Below are 19,745 nucleotides of genomic sequence, written 5' to 3'. Positions count from 1 at the left end.
GAAGGGACCCAGTGTCCATTTTTCTTTGGCTAAGATGGTTGAGGGACAAGTTTCTAAAGGTGTGGGGGCTCTTGGGTAGCTTACGCTTGGGACGTGCTTTCTGGGCAACACTGTGGAATGGTGTTATGATTTCTAGGTTAGAGTATTTGGCTTAGCTGAGTTTATTTCTCAGTTGAACCCAAACAACCTCACACTGGGGGGCGGGGGATTCACCTGCTGGAAGAAAATCCAAAAGCTTCTTGAAGTCCAGTCTCCTCAAAAGTGGGTGGGAGGAGCCACCACTCTTCATAGGAGCCCTACAAGCACTCTCATAAGAAATTGCCTCCCGTCTTTTTCCTTTCTGCCTTCCTCCCTGCTCTACTTCATCACCAGCTTCCATTCTTTCTTTCTTATCCCGTGCCTTGTGACCTTAATTATCTTTGTCATTCCATGCTGGGAGCAGGGAGGTCTGGTCTGTTTGTGTTTACAGTAACATAGTGACAAAATAATGTAGGTTATTGCTGGAGAAATATGATTTCCTGCTGCAGCCGTGCTATCTAGAAGGGAAGGCCATGGAACAGCTCTGAGTGGCATTATCCATTAAAATGAATGATCATCTGCAAAAGCTCTGTGCTACAGCCAGAAGCAAATCCTGTGCATTGAGAGGGGAAATTAAACAAGGGCTTCCTTGTTGCCTGGAGTGGGAAGGTTTCTTGTTCTTCATACAGTTTAGTGACTGTAGTTCTTCACTGCTTCTCCTGTGTGTGTGCTTGGAGGGGAAAGCTAAGGAAATCAGTGAAAGGGTCTGGTTTTCATCCAACAAAAGCACAGATAAAACTAACAACTTGATGAGTCTTTCTTTCACGCAAGGCAATGAAGCTCTTATTAGCTACTGTACCTACAGTTGCCCCTCTTCATCTTCATTCTGTTTTTATAACTGAATTCTTCTGTATAGCAAAATTGACACTTGGGTTTTTTCTTTCCTAGTCTCATGTACTCCTACAGCTGGAATTTTTTCTTTGAACTTCATAAAGCATAATATAAAAAAAGTCTTGCTGGAGCAAATCAACATCTAGTCCAGTGGTTCTCAACCTTCCTAGTGCCGCAACCCTTTAATACAGTTCCTCATGTTGTGGTGACCCCCAACCCTAACATTTATCCATTTTACACATGGAGAACACTGATCCAGAGAGTCTTGGGCGACCCCTGTGAAAGGGTCGTTTGATCCCCAAAGGGGTTGCTACCCACAGGTTGAGAACTGCTAATCTAGTCAAGCCTTCCATTTCCTACAGTGGTCAACCAGATACCTCATGAAGACCATAAGCAGGACACAGAAGCCAAAGCCTCCTCATAGCACCTGGCATTCAGAGGCATACTTGTTCCAGACTTGGAGGTCCCAATCAGCCATCACAGCTAGTAGCCACTGAGGGACTTTTCTTCCTCTAATGTATCCAGTTCCCTTTTAACACCACCTAAGTAAGCAATCACTGCCAGATTGCCTGGCAGCAAGTTCCACTATCTGTTTGTTATTTATAGTCCCATCTTTCTCACTGAGACCTAAGGCAGATTGACCTGCATTACTACAAACGAGAAATCAGAAGCAAGAACAAGAGTTAAAAGTGGCACGTTAATGCAGAAAGTGGTACAATGCAGTGAGAACAAGATCTCAGAGAGAGAAAAGGGTGTGATTGGTTGCTTTCTGGATCTTCAGATCAAAAGGGAAGGTTTGCCACCACAGGTATGCAAATTTGGTGAGAGAAAGTTATACTCAGACAGCTGATAAGAGCACCTTTGCTGTGACACAAACTAGCCTTCAGCTGGCCCCTTTGTTTAGCCAGACACATCCCTAGGCTATGGGGAAAGGTTGGCTGCCCACTTCCTTCCTGTCAAGGGTTGTAAACCACAAGATGGATCCCAAAACCACCCAGAGGGTATCTATTTGAGGGGTGGGGTAGTGTCTTGCTCTGATGCCCTTCAAGACTGTTTTACAAAGGAGGGTGTCACTGCTAGATGAGCAAAGCTTTAATTGTGGGGTGGGGGGGCCGATGATTCAGTAGATATGATGGTTCAAAGGCATGAAAGGCTTTGTGTGTTCAGTATCCAGTAACTAATGGACATCCAATGAAGGGGCTGCAGATAGGGTATAATATGCATGCTTCCCCTAGCTTCTGATAGTAATGGAGATATGGCATTGTGCATTAACTTGAGCTCTTGAGTTGACTTCAAGGGTAGACCTGCGTAGACTACATTTCAATAGCCTAGACTCAATGTTACCTTTGCATGGGTACAGGTGGCCAGATAAGTTAATCTAATGATACATTGGATAAAAATGCCATTTTCAGTGCCTCTGACATTCCCAGGTGTGGATTTGCAGTGTGCTCAGTTTTTTACTATGGAGAGATTGGGCATGTTGCTCCAATTAAACTTAGTCACTCATTTTCACTTCTGACATATCCTTAAACATGTTAAGAAGATCAGATCCACAGCAGGTTTTGTGGGGTTGTTAATGGATTATTTCCCAAAGTTTTGCAGATGGTTACAAACCTTATTCTTCAAAGTTCTGTGTTTTGTGGGTAGGTGGTTATAAAGCGTTAGCTGCAGCTGGATAGGTGCTGCTGGCTATGAACTGAAATACCTGTTCTGAGTAAGCCTTCAAACAGGTTAAGTTAAACTTTGGGGGAGAATTGTAGCTGAGTGGCAGGGGGTTCCAGTTTAGTCCCCAGCCTCTCCAGGTAGGAAGTGCTGGGAAAGGCCTCCAGCTGAGAGGTTAGAATGCTGCTGCCTGTCAGAACAGACAATGCCTACCACGAGAGACCAAGGGTAGACGTGTATAAATCTTGATAGAGACAATAGAGGTTTATAAAATTACGCATGAGACGGAGAAAGAGGATAGCGGGAGGTTTGTCTCCTGCATTTTTAATACAAGGATTCAGGGGCACCCAATGAAAACTGTTGGCAAACAGTTTCAGGACAAAAGAAATACTTCTTTTCTCAACAATAATTCAACGGTGGAATTTACCCCCAGTGGTGGTGACAAGGGTCACAAGCATGGAAAGCTTTAAAAGGTGATTAGACAGATCCCTAGAGAAGAGGTCCATCGGTGGCCACTAGCCATGGTGATTGAAGCCTCCAAATATAGAGGCCATAAGCCTCTAAATATTAGTGCTAGGTGGTGGAACCAGGGGAAGGCCTTGGCCTCTCTGCTATGCCTGTTTGACCCTCCAGGGCAACTGGTTGGCTGCTGTGTGAAACAGTTTGCTGAACCACAGGTCTGATCCCAAAAGGTCTACTTATGTTCTTAATGGACTGACTCACTATAAGGCTACTTAGAATTCTGCAATTATTGCTTGTAAGTTAGGGGCAGAGCCAAGGTTCAATGCTAGAGCATCTGCTTTGCATGCAGAAGGTTACAAGTTAAGTATCCAGTTAAAGGATCAGGCAGTAGATGATGGGGGAAAGACCCCTACTTGAGGCCCTGGAGAGCCACTGCCCATCAAAGTACACGGTACTGAATGCATAGACCAAGGGTTGATACAGTGTTTATATGTGTGTGTTAAATGCCATCGAGTTGCTTCTGACTTTGTGGCGACCCTATGAATTAATTTCCTCCAAAATGTCCTATCATAAACAGCCTTGCTCAGATCTTGCAGACTGAGCGCTATGGGTTCCTTGATAGAGTCAATTTATCTCTCACGTTGGATCTTTCTTTTTTCCCTGCTGCCTTCAACTTTTCCTAGCATTGTTGTCTTTTCCAGTGACTCTTGTCTTCTCATAATCTGGCCTAAATACAACAGGCTCAGTTTAATCATTTTATCTCTGACCATATTAATACTTTCTTGGGAGGTAGCATTCCTTAAAGGAAGTGTTTCTAATTTTTTCTCCAGGAAGAGCAGAGTCAGCCAGCTGGCTAGGTAAACTGCACTGAACCCTGTGTTCCAACCCTTAAATGCCCTCTGTGGCAGTGGGGCAAAAGACATCGCTCCGCCTCTTCTGGCTCATTAAAAATAAGCATGATTCTGTAAGCTGCATCTTCATTGCCAAGTTCCTGTCTCGGTACAACTCTTGGCCCTGTAAACCTAGGGTGCCCTGCCCTCCCCGCTGCCATCGATCATCTAAAGAAAGGCTTCCGTGGCAAGATCATCTGATCGGGGCTGACATCTGTTCCTTGCTTCCAATAGTGCTTTCATTGTGTGAAAGTGAATTTTGTTGGACAAACCCAGTCCACATGCAACATCCACATGGCTGTTCAAACTGCCAACTTGACCTTTATTAATAGTCCACAACGGGTGCTTGAATTTACTGTGAATGGGGGGGAGGAGGAGGGGGGGCTGAATTAAATCTTTCTTTCCTGCTGACCTGGAAAGTAGCAGGAAGGGAAAGAGACCTGGCAATCCAGCCCTGGACTCCTAAGAACACACATGCAATGTGAAGATCCAGTTTGGGTTTTGCTGAATCGGATCCCCAGCTCTGCTCTTGTACATGGGAGAGAGGCATGTTCAGGAAACGGGGGGGGGGGGGGGGGTGCCCCGGCTGAGTGGGCAAATGTGTCTCTCTCCTACCTTTCTTAACCGGGAATTGCTCTTAGTTCCTAGCAGGGCTGTTTCCGCTGCAACTTCTCCATTGTGCGGGCTGACCTTCCTCTAACTTATTTTGGGCTCCTTACAGGTCGGAGTGATTCCACAGCACTTCCAGGGAATATAGATAAATACGTTTTGGGAATGTGCTAGCTCGATTCCGGTGGGTCCCATTGTGAGTCCAGCAGCACCACCTAAGATAGAAACACCGACTGTCCAAGTGATAAGCGTTAGTGAGCCAGAACTCATGAGATCGAAGTATCATCTCGGGTCAGGGCACAACTAACTGCCCGCCCCGCAGTCACCCCTCCTGAGTCCCTGCATCATGACGCACGTGCTCGCTTCATTCACTTTACCTTTTCCACTGGTGTGTTTACAGCGTCGTGCTGATACACCTGACACACAAAAATAGGACGGCCGGGGAGGCGCGAGCCTCCTGTGGGGGGCGTGCGTCAAGCACTTTCCCAATGGGCGGCCTCCACTCGGGTTCTCCCACGCCCCGGGGGAAAGAGAGGGCGGTTCTAGCGCGGCCGGCAGGGGGCGCGCCTGCCTCGCCCGGTTGAGGCTCGCGTTGGGCGGCAGGTCGCGGCTGGAGCGGAGTGGCTGAGCTGCTGGGAGGAGCCGCGGGCTGCCGGCGTGGAGCGCGGAGCCGGTGGGCGCTGGAGCCGGAGGAGCCAGGCAAGTGAGAGCGGCGGACGGGCGAGCGGGTTGCGCGGGGCTCCTCCGGCAAGTGAGGCGGTCAGGGTTGGCTGCGGCTCCGGTGCGCTCGGCGCTGGCGGGCAGCCGGTGGGGCGAAGGGAGGCAGGCAGAAGCGGGACCCCGAGGAGAGCCTCACTCGGTGTCCCGGGCGGGTTGGGAACCGTGTGCTGGCAGAGAGCTGGGTTCGGATCTTGCCTTGCCCGGCAGCGGCTCTCGGGTTGAGTTTTGCTCTGGTCAAAAGGGACGGCTAGTCACTAAGCGCCCTCCTGACGCGGGTGCTGAGACTCGGGCACCGGATCAGAACTTGCCCAGGGATGGACGAAACGGCCGCGAAAGCATCTGCCCCAGTCAGTTTGTGTGGGGCCACAAGACACCTTCCTTGGAGGGAGATGCGTTGTTACGCTGCATCTCCCCTCGGGAATTTGTGTCCAGAGAGATCGAGGCTGCTTTTTGTTACACCTTTATTCCTCTCATCTTCTGGGCGCTTCAAGGTGATGTATATCCCCTCCCTTTATTTTCCGCAGCTCCATGAAATAACTGAGGCTATGGCTGACCGATCCACGCCACCCAAAGTACTTCAAAAGTGTTTTGAACCCTGATCTTGCTTATCCCAGTACAGCATTGTGTAGAAGTGCTATAAACATTTGCGCGTCAGGAGCAAAAGGGTCCTCAGCTTGGTGTGTGAAGACAGGTGATGATATCTAAGGTGCTATCAAAGGGCTATGGCATTGTGTAGAGCAACCTAAGCAAAAGGTCAGGTCTCTGCCCCCAAGAGCTTCCAGTTTGAGTCAACTGTTGGGAGAAAAGGGGAGAAGCGGAAATTTTGACAAAATGGTGCCTATGAAATTTGGGTTTGAATTAGGGAACAGGAGGAGGCACTTAATGTTTTCTGTTCTGTGTTTGAGAGAGAGTAAGAGACCAAAGGAAGAAATAATTTCCAGAATGGTCCAGTGTAAAAAGAAATCAAACCAGGGAGTTTCAGAGCTGCTAAGTACAGCCGGCCTCACAGCTTGTTTATCCCTGGCAAGCAATAAGGCCACCTAGTCTGCACTGATTTATACGCATTGTGATGGCTCCTGTTATACAGACTTTAAGGCATTGTTTAGTAGGATGCATGGGAAGGAATGTCCAACGTTAAAAGCATCTGGAACTGCCTGGTGATCTTGCAGCCCTGTCAACCTCCATATTAACTGGCTCCAAAGACCTGGGATCCATGATTTCCCTTCTCCTGGATGTCACTGGAGGTGCCTTGCAGAGTTCTTTGATCTGAGCATACAGCATATTTTTTAAAAAAACTTTTAAGCTCTAACAAGCAGCCATAGGGGGAGGTGATAAAGAGATCACAGAATAAGGGGAATGGTCTTTCCTCCTTCAGGGATTAAAGAAATGGCGGGGGTGGGGCATTTTTGTTTGGGGGAAGAGTCCACTTCCCTCCCCCACATTCCCAGCGTCCTAGCCCTGATCTGTATCAGTTCTCAAACAAAAAACCATCATATCCAGCACAAATCTGGTTTGAGAGGATGAAGAGGCAAGGGCTTGCAAAGTCTCTAAGATGGTACTCCTGGCAGGAGGACAGCATAATATCCTCTGGGACTGAGCAGAGCTTGGTTTGTCAGACTGAAATCTCCCCAAGTCCTCCATTTGTCACTGGAATTGAATGATTCAATTTCCCCAACTTCGAGGAAATTGTAGCTCTCCTGCCTTCCAGCAACTGCCTGTTCTCATTGATCACTGCCATCCTTCCAGTTTCCAACATGCTTCTTTGAAAGGGGGCTGTGTTAACTCTTCCTCCTTGGGTAATAAAGGCAAAACTTCCTCATTGTGGTGCATGATGTGATAGAGTCAGTGCAATACACTATCAATCCAGGGAGACCCAGATTCAAATCTTCACTCTGTCATGGAAGCTTGCCAACTGGCCAGTCTCTCTCTCTCTCTCCCTCTCTCAGCCTGACCTTCCTCACAGGAGTTTTTTTGAGGGTAAAATGAAGCACCTGTTTCAATTTTCCACTTTCTTAATATTAGTAATGTTCTGTAGATTTAAATGGATCGGAGATGCTGTTGAAATGAACAGGTGGCATGTATGGGGAAAGTTGGTCTTGTAGAGGATTCATTAGATCACTCTGGCTGGGAAGTCATTGGTAAACAGGTCATTCTAGTAACCTTCCTCCTGGTAAGGTAGTGAAGGTGAAATGACCACCCAGGGAAACAGATTGTAAGAACATGGAGAACCTAAGGCAGGGATGGCGAACCTTTTTGAGGCTGAGTGCCCAACTGCAACCCAAAACCCACTTATTTATTGCAAAGTGCCAACATGGCAATTTAACCTGAATACTGAGGTTTTAGTTTAGAAAAAACGGTTGGCTCTGAGGTGTTCGTTACTCAGGAGTAAGCTTGGTGGTAGTTGGTGGCTTTGCTTTGAAGCAACCGTGCAACTCTTCCAACGGGTGAATCATGACCCTAGGAGGGTTTACTCAGAAGCAAGCCCCATTGCCAGCAACCGAGCTTACTCCCAGGTAAAGGATCGCTCTTTAGTTCTTCACATGAAAATTAGTGGGGTTTAACAGTACTTAACAGGGTTACCTACACTGCTTCCCCAAAACTAGGTCTTAGGTTTAATGCTAATAATTGAGCCTAGTGGCCCAGGCCAACCTAGATGTGTGTGTGTGTGGGGGGGGGCGACTCTGTTTGTGCGTGCCCACAGAGAGGGCTCTGAGTGCCACCACTGGCACCCGTGCCATAGGTTCACCACCACTGACCTAAGGTGTTCTGTTCTGGTCCTAGGAAGCCTGCGATCCATAGAACAAGTGAAGCAATATATTTTTCCAGACCAGAAACAGAGTCCTTTGGTGATTTAAAGACTTACAGTGTAATGGGGGGGGGGGGGGGGAGGAAGAGTGTGATATTGCTCAAGAGGCAGCATGACTGTGGAGCTGGCATAAATGCCATTTGTGCCAGCATAAGGAGTGTTTACACCTGAGCAGAGGCACTTACACTGGTGCTGGGGAGCTGCACAGCAGCGCAACATCTGGGTGGGGCAGAAGTCTATGTCAGCACTGAAGGTGCATTCCCAGGTGGAATCAGCTTTCATTGGCTTCCTGAGTCCTTTTGGCCCAGAACGCCCCTATTTGTTGGTGAAGATGTATGCTGGTAAAATTAGTGGTGTGGCCTATTGAGCTGCATAGGCCACTTACCTTTGTCTTGCTTTCATGGTTCAGCTAACCTCTTTGGAGGTGGCACAGCTGTGCCGTGACTTCACGATCCCCAGCTATGGTATAACTACCTGTCCCCCCAGGATTGCTCAATAACACAGGTGTCAAACTCACGACCTTCCAGATGTTATGGACTGCAGTTCCCATTATGGACTGCAGTTCCCATTACCAGCATGATGCTGGCAGGGGGTGATGGGAACTGTAGTCCATAACATCTGAAGGGCCGTGAGTTTGACACCTGTGCTCTATAACCTGCTAGCTGTAGTATGAGTTTGGCATTGGATACACCAGATTACTAAAGTTGACTACTGAAAGAGTGTGGAAGCGTGCAGATTGTACAGAACTGCTGAGGAGGCCAAATGAAAGATGTAACAAAAATGTCAGTTACGTAAAGAAAGAGTGTGAATTTGGTAAAGTAGAAAATAAGTGGGCTTCGAGTGATGCTGAGAATGTGGCTGTCCTTTTATGTTCTGTAGAGTGAAAAAGGGAATACTCAGGCAAGCTTATTTCAATCCGTGATAAGAATTTCTGTGGAAGTGGTGCCTTCTCTTTTTCCTCTGCCATCTTCTGTGGATGTGCCACAGATGGAGTCATTTCAGGGGTATCTGTTTTCTCTCTCGTTGCTTTAAAGTTTCACTGCTCTCCTGGCTTAAGCACAGAACTGGGAGTGGCAGAGTGGGAAGATGGAAACGTGCTCCAGAACCAGGCTGCACGAGTGCCGTCAGCATCCCAGAAAGAGTCCTTAAGTCCCCTTCGGACCTTGTGTGCGCCAAAGAAAAGCAAGGCAGCCTCAACATTTTCTATACGAGCATTTTGTAGGCACCAGTTCCTTCCTGGATAGCTAGAAGTATTTCAGTTCACTGTCTTAACCAGAATGAATTCAAAGGAAGAAACTGCACCTCTTTTCCTACCTCTGAAGAAGCTGCCTCTTTTCTCATCTGAAACCAGAATAATTGTTGAGGAGAAACGGAGGCTGTTCATCAGCTCAGTGGGGAAGGTGCCTGCCAGCTATAGACAGGGGGAGCAGGAAATGGGGATAAGTGTACAAAATTGAATTAGGGCCCTCGCCATTAAAAAAATCAATACGCTTAACTGTCATTTTTAGATAATTTGTTTTAAAAGCCCATTTAAATGTGGTAAATAGATCAGATGTCTGATTCTCAGTGCACAAGGCATCAGCAGGGTTGGGTTCATCTGGTGAAGGCCATTGTGTGCTTCCCCACATGTTTCAGACTCTTCACAGCCGGTTTTTAGGACCTTCCCCCCTCCCCCCCCCGCCTTGACTATCTGGCCTGTTTGCTGATCAGCGGTTGATGCGCACCTCCCCCTTCACTGCAGTCTGATCAGGGTGTCATGCTGTAGCCCAGAGCAACTTATTTGGGAGTGAGTTTCACGGAAGCATCAGAAGAAGTCAAGAGTTGTGCCTTTTGCAAAAGCAACTCTCGTTTGTCGCTTTGAGGGTTGACAAATTAGATTTGCTTTTATAAGAGCAAAGTTGGAAAAGCAAATGTGCCTGAATAAAAACTGATAGCCTCAAACACTGACTGCAGATGGCAACCAGAATGGCAACAGCACAGGAAAGGGATGCATGAAGATTTACTTTAAACGTGTTTATCCAGAAGCAAGCCCGGTTGGTTTTGTTGAGACTTCCTCTCTAATGAATGCATAAATGGCTGCTTTCTTTCTTCTGCCTTTTCAGAAGGCTGGCTTTTTTTTTTTGCTCCCCCAGCTTTACATCTAAAACCAGGAACATTGTCCTCCAGAAGGATCACATCGCTGCCCTCTTGGGGAGGAGGGCAAGATTCCTTTCCATTGTCTAATGAGGCGGCCATTTAGTCCCTGGGTGTGAGGAATGAGACTGAGAAATGATAACTCTGATAACTCTGGAGGAGTGTGGAGCCCATGAAATCCCCAGCAGCTCTCCCAAGTAGTGTGGATATTCCTGAATGGAGTAGCTCTAAGCCAAGGACCTTGCGACGTGCATTGCTTTTGATGGGAATCTTAGCAGCTTCCTTGAGGGCTGGTTCAAATGTCAGAATACACATGTGATACGTTGCATGTTTGGCTCTATCCAGATCAAGACCATAGAGCAGCAGAATATCTGAAACCAGGAGGAGGGTGAAAGCAGCCCTCCAGTCTTGGCCCTGCTAGGACCGCATTTCTGAGAAGTTGTTTTAGCTTCAAGATTGGAGTTGTTAACATTTCAAAACAATCAACGACTGGTTTTTACCCTGGAAATGTGACTCTGCCTCTGCTGCCCCTCTGTCATTAGGGTATAGCCAGGCTTGTCAGGGCTGAGCACAAACAATTGTGACTGGTAAATTTCAGGTTAGGGTTTTTAAAGCTAGAATTTTTTGATCAAGCTGTTGGCGTTATTCAGCTTTTTACAGAATGTTTTTTTTTGGGGGGGGGTTCAGTCCACACGGACTTGAGAAGAAGTGGTGGGGAGAACATCCCCCGCCCCATGGGGATTGCTTGCACAGAACTGAGCACTCCGCTCTCTACAAGCCACCTGACAGCCTCTCTGATCCCAAGCTGGTAACTGATTTTGCAATTGGAAGGCAGTGGGTGGGGGTTGCTTGCAGAGAGTGGAGAGCTCTGCTCTCTACAAGCAAGAGCCAAAACCTATTCAACTTTTTTGGCATCAGGCTAATTTGGCTCTACTGAATAGCCTGGATTATTTTTCAGGAACCTCCCTCCCACCCCAGAAAATCCTCCAATAAGTTTTTTTTGCAGAGGGGGGCAGTTTGGGTGATTCTGGTTTACCCGATCCCCATCCCAGTGTCAACCTGCCACTTTCCCTCAAGGCTGTAAGTTTATCAGTGACTTTCTTGCATCCAGATGGACATTCATATCTTCCCTTCCAAAGTGGGATTCAGTCAGTCCTGTGAAGAGATCTGTGCTTTCACAATGGTTTCTGAAGCAGAAGTTGTTTCCTCCTTTTTGGTGGACAGAGGTTCTCCAGAGAGGGCTTGGCTGGCCACTGCTCAGCTAGGATCCATAGATGCAAAAGTGATGATGGAAAGGGCCAACAAAATGCAGCTGACCTATGACAATCCTGCAAGTTTTTCACGGCAAGAGTGGGTTTGCCTTTTCCTGCTTCTGTACAGTGACTCTGGACTTCCTTGGCGCTTGCTTACCCAAGTACTAGCAAGGATTGACCCTTCTTAGCTTCCAAGATCTGATGCGGTCAGGCTACTTTGGACCACTCAGGTGAAGGGAGGCAAGCAGTCCAGAAGTAGCCTTTTTAAAAAGTCATGTAAGAACTTTTATTAGGACCAGTCAAAATGACACGAAACAGTACGTAAGCTTTCAGGTTCTCCCAAACTCTTTAATAGGCGAGGAGAGGAGAGAAAACATGTTTCAGGCCATGCTGTTAAGGCTTCTTTGTGTCCTATTGGATGCTTAGTGACTTCAGGGGGCAAACGGGTATCAAATTGTGCCCCTGGAAATGCTGGAAAGAAGAAACTGAAAATGGAAGGTGTCTTATTGAAAATGCAAAAAACGACACCTGGTCTGATCTCTAATATCCAGATGGGATACATCAGTCTTTCAAATAGCTGAGAGCAGGGAGAGACTGTGGCAGTCCTGGATGAGATAACACTCTTTTTGCATCTGCATTTAACATCTCTTTGGCCTGTTCTGCACATGCAGAATAATGCACTTTCAATCCACTTTAAAACAATTGTAAAATTGGATTGAAAGTGCATTATTCTGCGTGTGCGGAAGGAGCCTCAGTTAGACCGGTACAGAGGACACAGTTAGTGTGTCGAGAGCTAATCCTGAACTGTCTGTTTGGCCATGAACCAAAGTTAGACTCTCATTTGTATGTTGTTTGCAACCAATTACCCATCTGGCTGTTTGTGAGGTGTCAAGTCTGCTGCAAGGGTTAATTCTGGTTCTGCTGTTCTGCCGTGTTAATTTGACTGGGAGTTCTTGCCAAATCCACTTGGCCAGACAAAACACAGCAATTACAACACTCAAAGAAATCGGAAACATGGAGCATCAGGCTTTCAGATCAGAGCCAATAGTCAGGAGACCCGACTTTGAATATCCTTTCGGCCGCTGGCAGTCTGTGACATGTTGACCCAGGGCTTATCTTTGGAATCAGACAGTTATCCATCCTAGAATGAGAGTTTGTGTGTCTGCTGCAGGGAACTGCTTTGACCAGACTTATACCAGAACGACTTCAGAACTAGCGGTGTGGAAGGTGCAGAAGCCAACTTCTTGCTTTGTCACGGGGTGTATGGTTCTTCCAAGGATGCTGAAGGATGTGCACCTGTAACATCAGCAGCTACTGGAGGACCCTACTCTGAGGTTGTCCTGTAGAGTTTACAAGAGTGCCGTCTCCATTCTGTAGACTGAGGTGAAACAGTTTGGGAACATGATCTGCTTCCTGTGCTGACAGCTCTCCACCATCCATGTAGCAAACTACAGTTTGACCCTGGGCTCTGCACTGTTGTGAATCCACTGTTTACACAAACAGTCTCCAGCCTAGAGGTTTCTGTCAGCACCTTCTCATCTGTGGCAGCGTGAACTCTTCCCCAGTTCATTCGTATCCCTTGTGAAGCTGTTACATGACCTAGGCAGTTATAACATCTATGTAAGATCAGCCATGAGTACCTGAAGTGGATTGGGATACTTTTCTGCCAGAAATTGAAGGGCATTTTCTCTGGGCACTTTCGCACATGCAGAATAATCCACTTTCAATGCACTTTAACAATTGTTTGCAAGTGGATTTTGCTATTCCGCACAGTAAAATCCAGCTGCAAAGTGCATTGAAAGTGGATTGAAAGTTCATTATTCTGCATAAGCAAAAGTGCCCTCTGCCTGCTTTGGCAAATGTTAACACTGGGGGATCCTCTGGGGTGGACAAAGAGAGCATTTGTTGCACAGAATGTCCCAAAGCTCAAGTGGTTGGGTCATGTTTCTAAACTCAGTAGCTGACACTAATAAGGAGTCCCTCAAATGTAACCTCTGCAGCCCCCTGCAGTAAAGATCATATTTAAATAACTTAACTGACTGGGGGCTGATTGTTGGTCTTTCTCCTGCAGATCAGGATCTATGGTAGGTTTGCCAGCTTCAGGTTGGAAAATACTTAGAGATTTTAGGGGCGGAACCTGAAGTGGGTGGGGTTTGGGGAGCAGAGAATCAGTGGAGTATAATGCCAGAGAGTCTACCTTCCAAAATGGCCATTCTCTAGGTGAACTGACCTCTGTTGCCTGGCGATCAGTTGTAATAATGGGAGATCTTCAGCCATCCCCTGGAGGTTGGTAACCCTACTCTGTGGTGAGGATCGCCCTGAAGTGGCTGGATTGTAAGAGTATGAGCCCTCCCGTGTGGAAGCCACTCGCAGAAAAGTCATATGGTTAGGATAACATTTCTACCTAAGGTGGACCCTGTTTATAGGGAACTTCCATAAATGGGCAACTGCTGCTTTTGCAAGATCATGATGGGATATTTAATTATTTGTTTATTTATAGCCTTCCTTTCTCAAGGCAGATTACAAAATAGAGACATCCAATAGACTATGCAGTAGGACCAGCATTACAAAATTAAAGTCCAGTGCAATCAGTCTAAGGTATGACATCCCATAAGGCAGAAAGTGCATTCTACAAAGGTAGAAGACAGTGCATTAAAAGCAAGATGACACAGTTCCTGTCGTAAAGCCCTTTCTTCCAAACTGGATTTGCTCACTGATTTTGGAAACAGATATCATGAGCCATAGGATGGAATTGCCCACGGAGGGGACAATGCAACAGACGGGCTTTTTCTCTTTAAGCCCTATGGATGAGTAGAAATTGCCCAAGTCCTCCAGTGGAGCTTCTACTCCCTTCAGTGAGGCCTGTGGAGAAAAACCTCCCTCTGGATGAAGCATTTGCAGTCAAAGGCTTGTGTATCAAGTATGTTCCAAACACAAAAGAAAGCCGCAAGCAGCTACAGATTCTGGGCTTGGCTGCGGGGCACTCTCATTCTTTCGGTCGCCTCCTTTCCTTCGTGAAGGAGCAGCTGCGAGGGAAATCATCTCTTGTTAATATTTAATTTCCTCTTATTACTGGAAACAAATATCTTAAACAAATTAGAGAGATAACCAATAGGAAAGGGAGAAGATTTATATCTGCTTCTCTTTATTGTTATTGTGGTCGATATTTATTTCCATTACTGTCAAAAAAAACCCTCTTGTAAAGTGGCTGTCTCTGCTACCAACCCATCCTCTGCCGCCACCCCCCCCCCACTTCATTGCCCTGTGTTAATACAGATGTTAGAGCATTGGACCCGGGTCTGAGTTCAAATCCTCATGCTAGCCGGACAGTCCAACCCAAAGGGGGTAAGTAGAGCAGTGGACGGGGACAGTGCCATTGCGCTGCCTTTCCAGTCAGCAGCATGGGTGCCAGGGGAGAAGAAGAAACTCCCTACTCCCCTGGGAAAGCCCATAGTGGATGTCTCCTTTTTGGTGGTGTAAGTCTGCCCACTGAAGGGGGGCATTCCCAGGCTGAAAGTTCTTTGGGAGCTGACTGAAGTCAACTAAGGCTGGTGTGGCAAAGGCCTATCATCACCGGGCCAAACTTCTGGGTTTGGCCACCACCCTGACCAGTCAATGAGATAAGCCCCTCTACACCGGCATCCATGCCCATTTGGAAGTACAAGTGGCACAGACGCTGGCCCACCCTTCCACTGCTTCCAGTGCAGCTTGCATTGCACAGTTAAACATGTACTAGCTGACCTTGTATTAGTCACAGTCTTGCAGCTTAACTTACTTTACATGGTTGATCACAATGGGCACCCATGTTAGACTGTCTGTAGCAGTAGAAAAGAGCAAGAATTCAGCAACACCTTAAAGACTAACAAAATCACTGGTAGGGTATGGGTTGAGAGCCATCATGGTGTAGTGGTTAAAAGCAGGTGCACTCTAATCTGGAGAACCGGGTTTGATTCCCCGCTCTGCTACTTGAGCTGTGGAGGCTTATCTGGTGAACCAGATTAGTTTGTGCACTCCAACACATGCCAGCTGGGTGACCTTGGGCGAGCCACAGTTCTTCAGAGCTCTTTCAGCCCCACCCACCTCACAGGATGTTTGTTGTGAGGGGGGAAGGGAAAGGAGATTGTAAACCCCTTTGACTCTCCTTACAGGAGAGAAAGGGGGGATATAAATATAAGTATAAATCCAAACTCTTCTTCTTCTTGTATGAATCACAGCTCACTTCTTCAGATGCAGCTACAATGTGAGTCTTTCTGTCCTTAAGCAGAGAAGGGTGAATTCAGACACTTAATAGCAACAGCATGTAATTGACAATAGCAGATGTGATTGGATTAGGTGTGATATGGAAAGGAGTAAGAGGTGAGGAGAAATCAGCATTGGTTTTGAGACAGGAATCCTAGTCTCCATTCAGTCCAAGAGAATGCATTGTCTGGAGCTTCCTTATTAGTTGTAATTCAGCAGTCTCTCTTTTTAATCTCCCATTGAAATTCCTTGGTAAGAGAACAGCTGCTCTTAAGTCAGCAACTGAATGTCCCAGCCTAGAAGGTTAAAATATTCCCCCAACTGGTTTTTGAATGTTGTGTTTTCTGATGCCAGACTTGTGTCCATTTAATCTTTATCACAGGGACTGGCACGTTTGTCTCATGTAGAGGGTGGAAGAGCATCGCTGGCATGTGATGGCATAAATCACATTAAAAGATGAGCAAGAGTATGAACCTGGGCTGGGCCCAGTGATGGTGTTGCCAGGATCTACATGAGAGCTCAGTTGGCACTTTGGTTTGTTGAAGGCCTCCGTACTAGAGCCCATGCTACAGTTAAGTAGTTTATCATGGTGGGTGAGAAGTTGTTTTAAGTTAGCAGGCTGTATGTAAACAAGGAAGGGCCGCACCCACAGTGCCTTTCATTTGTGAGGGAAGTGTCAGAATCCAGCATTGGTTGTAGGTTGTTAATAATACGTTGGACTGGCTTGAACTGTGAGCTGGATGTAACCACCAGAGGGATTTTATTGTTATTTTGTTTGGGTTTCTTTTGTAGCAATCTGTGGCTGAGTATCACGTTGGCTTTATTAGAATTAGGATAAAAGGAGGAATGGAGATCTATGCATTATGTTGCCTTAAGCCCCTTGGAGGAAGGATGGGATAAAAATGTACTGGAATGATAAATTTTCACATTTTTCCCTGCCAGAAGTTTTGCAGGAAGTAGATTTTTTTTAACAAAAAATGCTTTCAGTGGAAGACTCAAGAAACATCCTAGCAAGCTTTCCTCCCACTCTGGCACAGGCTTCAAACTTTACAGCTGGGAACTAAGGGATTAAACTCTTGGCTAATGTTTTCAAAGCCTTGGATTGTTGCCTGGCACGCAAAGTATGATGGAATTTGGGGAAATCCATATGTTTCCTGGGGTACATATAGGTTTCCCAGCAGGCCCAATAGGGCCCCCTGGGACTCTTTTCTTGGAAAAAACTGGGGAAGATGGTCACAAAGATGAAGGCTGAAGCACTTCCTCCACCTGCACCGTGGTCCTGATCCTCATTGGGGACTGCACACAAAGGAGCTGAGGAGAACTCACAACTCACGTGTGACTGTGTTACCCAGAGCCAGCCTGTGTACTCTGCCATATGTGAAGAGGCATTTTAGAGAGGACGTTGCTCATGTTTGTTGTAAGGTGAGGTGCTGCCATAGTGGATCTCAACAAGCCTGATTTGAACATAGGATTAATCTTTTGACTCCAGTGGAACCTGGTACTGATTGGCTGAAAGTAACCAGCTTTTGCCGAGGTTGAACTGGCATGCCTCAGTTCTTTGACCGTCAGACAAGATTGGTCATCCATGGTTGCCTGTTTGGAATGCCGAATAGTAATACTTGATTTATCCCTTACTTTTTGCTCACATACATGGAGCCATCTCTTCCTGCTAGATCTCTTGGCATGTGAGCTTTTCTTCATAAGTTTGTGCAATGACACCCAATACATTTTACTCCAAAAGTGGCCAGTGAGAGGGGAGACCATGAGACAGCATTGTAAAGTATCCAGGATTTGAACTCTTGCTAGGAAACAATTGGGCAAAATGTCTTGGGTAAATGGACCTGCAGTGGGACAACCCTGCCTCCACCCTGATCCTCTGTTCCTTGTAAGCAAAGTGTGAGGTGGAGAACTGTGGTTAATAGCAGGAGTGGAAGCTGCTGTCAATGTGATAATTGGGATGGGAGAAGAATTAAATCTATCCAGGAGAAACTTGATGCCTACCAGTAAAAGACCAGGGTGAAAAGCTTGCATTGAAAACACTTCCTTAGTAATAGCCCAAGACGTAGGGTTGTCAGGTTCAGGTTCAGGGAAATTCCTGGAGATCCGGGGGTACAGCCTCGGAAAGGCAGGGCTTGGGGAGGGGAGGGACCTCAGCAGATCATGTTGCCATTCAGTCCACCTTCCAGAGCTGCCATTTTCTCCAGGGAATTGATCACTGTAGGGTGGAGAGTGGTTGTGATTCTGGGAGAACTCCAGGCCCCATCAGAAGGTGGGCAGCCCCACCTGCTAGTTAGGTCCCATGGCACATAGGCAGGGTAATGCAGATGACCATGCACCTAACCATATGTCCTATTATCCTCATGTTTTTTCCTCCACACCTTTTCCACTGATCCTGCCAACTAGGCATGATCTGGGAGTTTCATGCTTGAAACAACTTCCTAGTGCACAAGAGCCCAATTCAGTTTAGAACTGCAGCACAGCAGGGGGGGAGGGGGGTTAAGCCTCCCCCAGTGCTATTTTCCCAACCTGAAGTGACCCCGGGGTGCCATTGTTTGCACCAGTAGGGAAAGCAAATGTGTCCTCGTGATCTCATAAGCGCTCCCAAAGACCGCCCCTTCTCCTTTCAGAGAAACGTGCTCTCGCCAGCAACTGCTTTATTGAGTTTTGAGAAGACAAGTTTGTTGTCAGGAACCAAGAGCTGTAATGGAACATCCTGTTCTGAGGGATGAAAAATGGACAGGGGAGCAGTGATAGGTTTGAGAGGAGCACAGAACATTTATTTAATAATGAGAATAAGGCAAGAACATAGCCAAGGGTAATAAGAAGGAATGAATGCAATTAACACAGCTTGAAAAGTAGTGTCAATTCCAGCTGTTTTCGGGTCTGTTATGATAATAGTGCTGGTTTGTAAATGTCACAATCTTAACAGTCTGCTGTTCTGCACTGTGCCCCTCCCCAAAGCATGATTTTTGAAGTGTGCATGCCTCGTGTAGATCTTGAAAATATTGCAGCTTCTTGGCAGGTTTTTCTGTGATGGGGCAAAAAGGTATTTTTTCCCCTGAGCAGAGGGAAAGCAATGCAATCTTCCCATCAATTTATTTTCAGGTTGCATTGGACCAATGACTAAACTGGATGGTTACAGAACCATCCAATGGTCCTGGGACAGTGGCCTGACATGACAGTTGCCAACATTTAGGTAGGAGGAGCAGCAGTGGCTAGTGGTTAAGAGTAGGTGCACTCTGATCTGGAGGAACCGGGTTTGATTGACCACTCTGCCACTTGAGCTATGGAGGCTTATCTGGGGAATTCAAACTAGCCTGTGCACTCCCACACACGTCAGCTAGGTGACCTTGGACTAGTCACAGCTTTTCGGAGCTCTCTCAGCCCCACCCACTTCACAGGGTGTTTGTTGTGAGGGGGGAAGGGAAAGGAGATTGTAAGCCCCTTTGAGTCTCCTACAGGAGAGAAAGGGGGGGGGATATAAATCCAACTCTTCTTCTTACACTTCTAAGGCCTGAAGATCTCCCAGAATTACAATTGACAGGCAGACTATGGAGATCAGTTCTCTGGGGAAAGATAGCTGCTTTGGAGAGTTGACATTATGGTATTATCCCTCACTGTGGTCCCTCTCCTCTCCATACCCTGCCCTCCGCAGACTCCACCCCTACGTCTCCAGGAAATTCCCAACCCAGAGTTGACAACCCTACCTGAAACTGGAGCAATATCAGCTTAGTCAGGATCTTGTATTCCCTCAGCCAAAAAAATTACAATTAAGGGCACAGTGTAGCATTTGTGTTTTCCCTGTTCTGTAGTGGATGTGTATTGGGGTATGGAGGTATTCCAGAAGTATTGTTGCTGTGTGTGGATTGGTTCCTTGCACATGTGGCTAACCTGGGGGCTGACCTGTTGGGGGTATTACTGTGCTCTTCGTTCCTTGTTGAGTTAGGCTGCTTAGTCGTCTGCTTGTTGAGTTAGGCTGCTTAGTCAATATCTTCCATTATGCAGAGTGCCACACCTCCTCTAGATTCATAAGCCTGATTAGTTCTGTTTGGCCCTGTCTGT

At 46.8% G+C, this 19,745-nt stretch overlaps 1 protein-coding gene across 1 annotated transcript in view; it reads left to right on the top strand.

Moving 5' to 3' along the window:
- Positions 1-5,609: 5,609 nt before the first annotated feature.
- ADORA2A (adenosine A2a receptor) overlaps positions 5,610-19,745 on the top strand; it is a 29,480-nt gene continuing 15,344 nt past the window's right edge. The window contains exon 1 of the mRNA XM_048515050.1: positions 5,610-5,743. The gene's annotated coding sequence lies outside the window, so the exon portion shown is untranslated. The remainder of the gene's footprint in view (positions 5,744-19,745) is intronic.

The sequence above is a fragment of the Sphaerodactylus townsendi genome, linkage group LG13 (assembly GCF_021028975.2).
Source record: "Sphaerodactylus townsendi isolate TG3544 linkage group LG13, MPM_Stown_v2.3, whole genome shotgun sequence".
Taxonomy (NCBI): Eukaryota; Metazoa; Chordata; class Lepidosauria; order Squamata; family Sphaerodactylidae; genus Sphaerodactylus; species Sphaerodactylus townsendi.
Note: the sequence above shows the minus strand (reverse complement) of the source record. Positions and strands in the feature narration are given on the sequence as shown.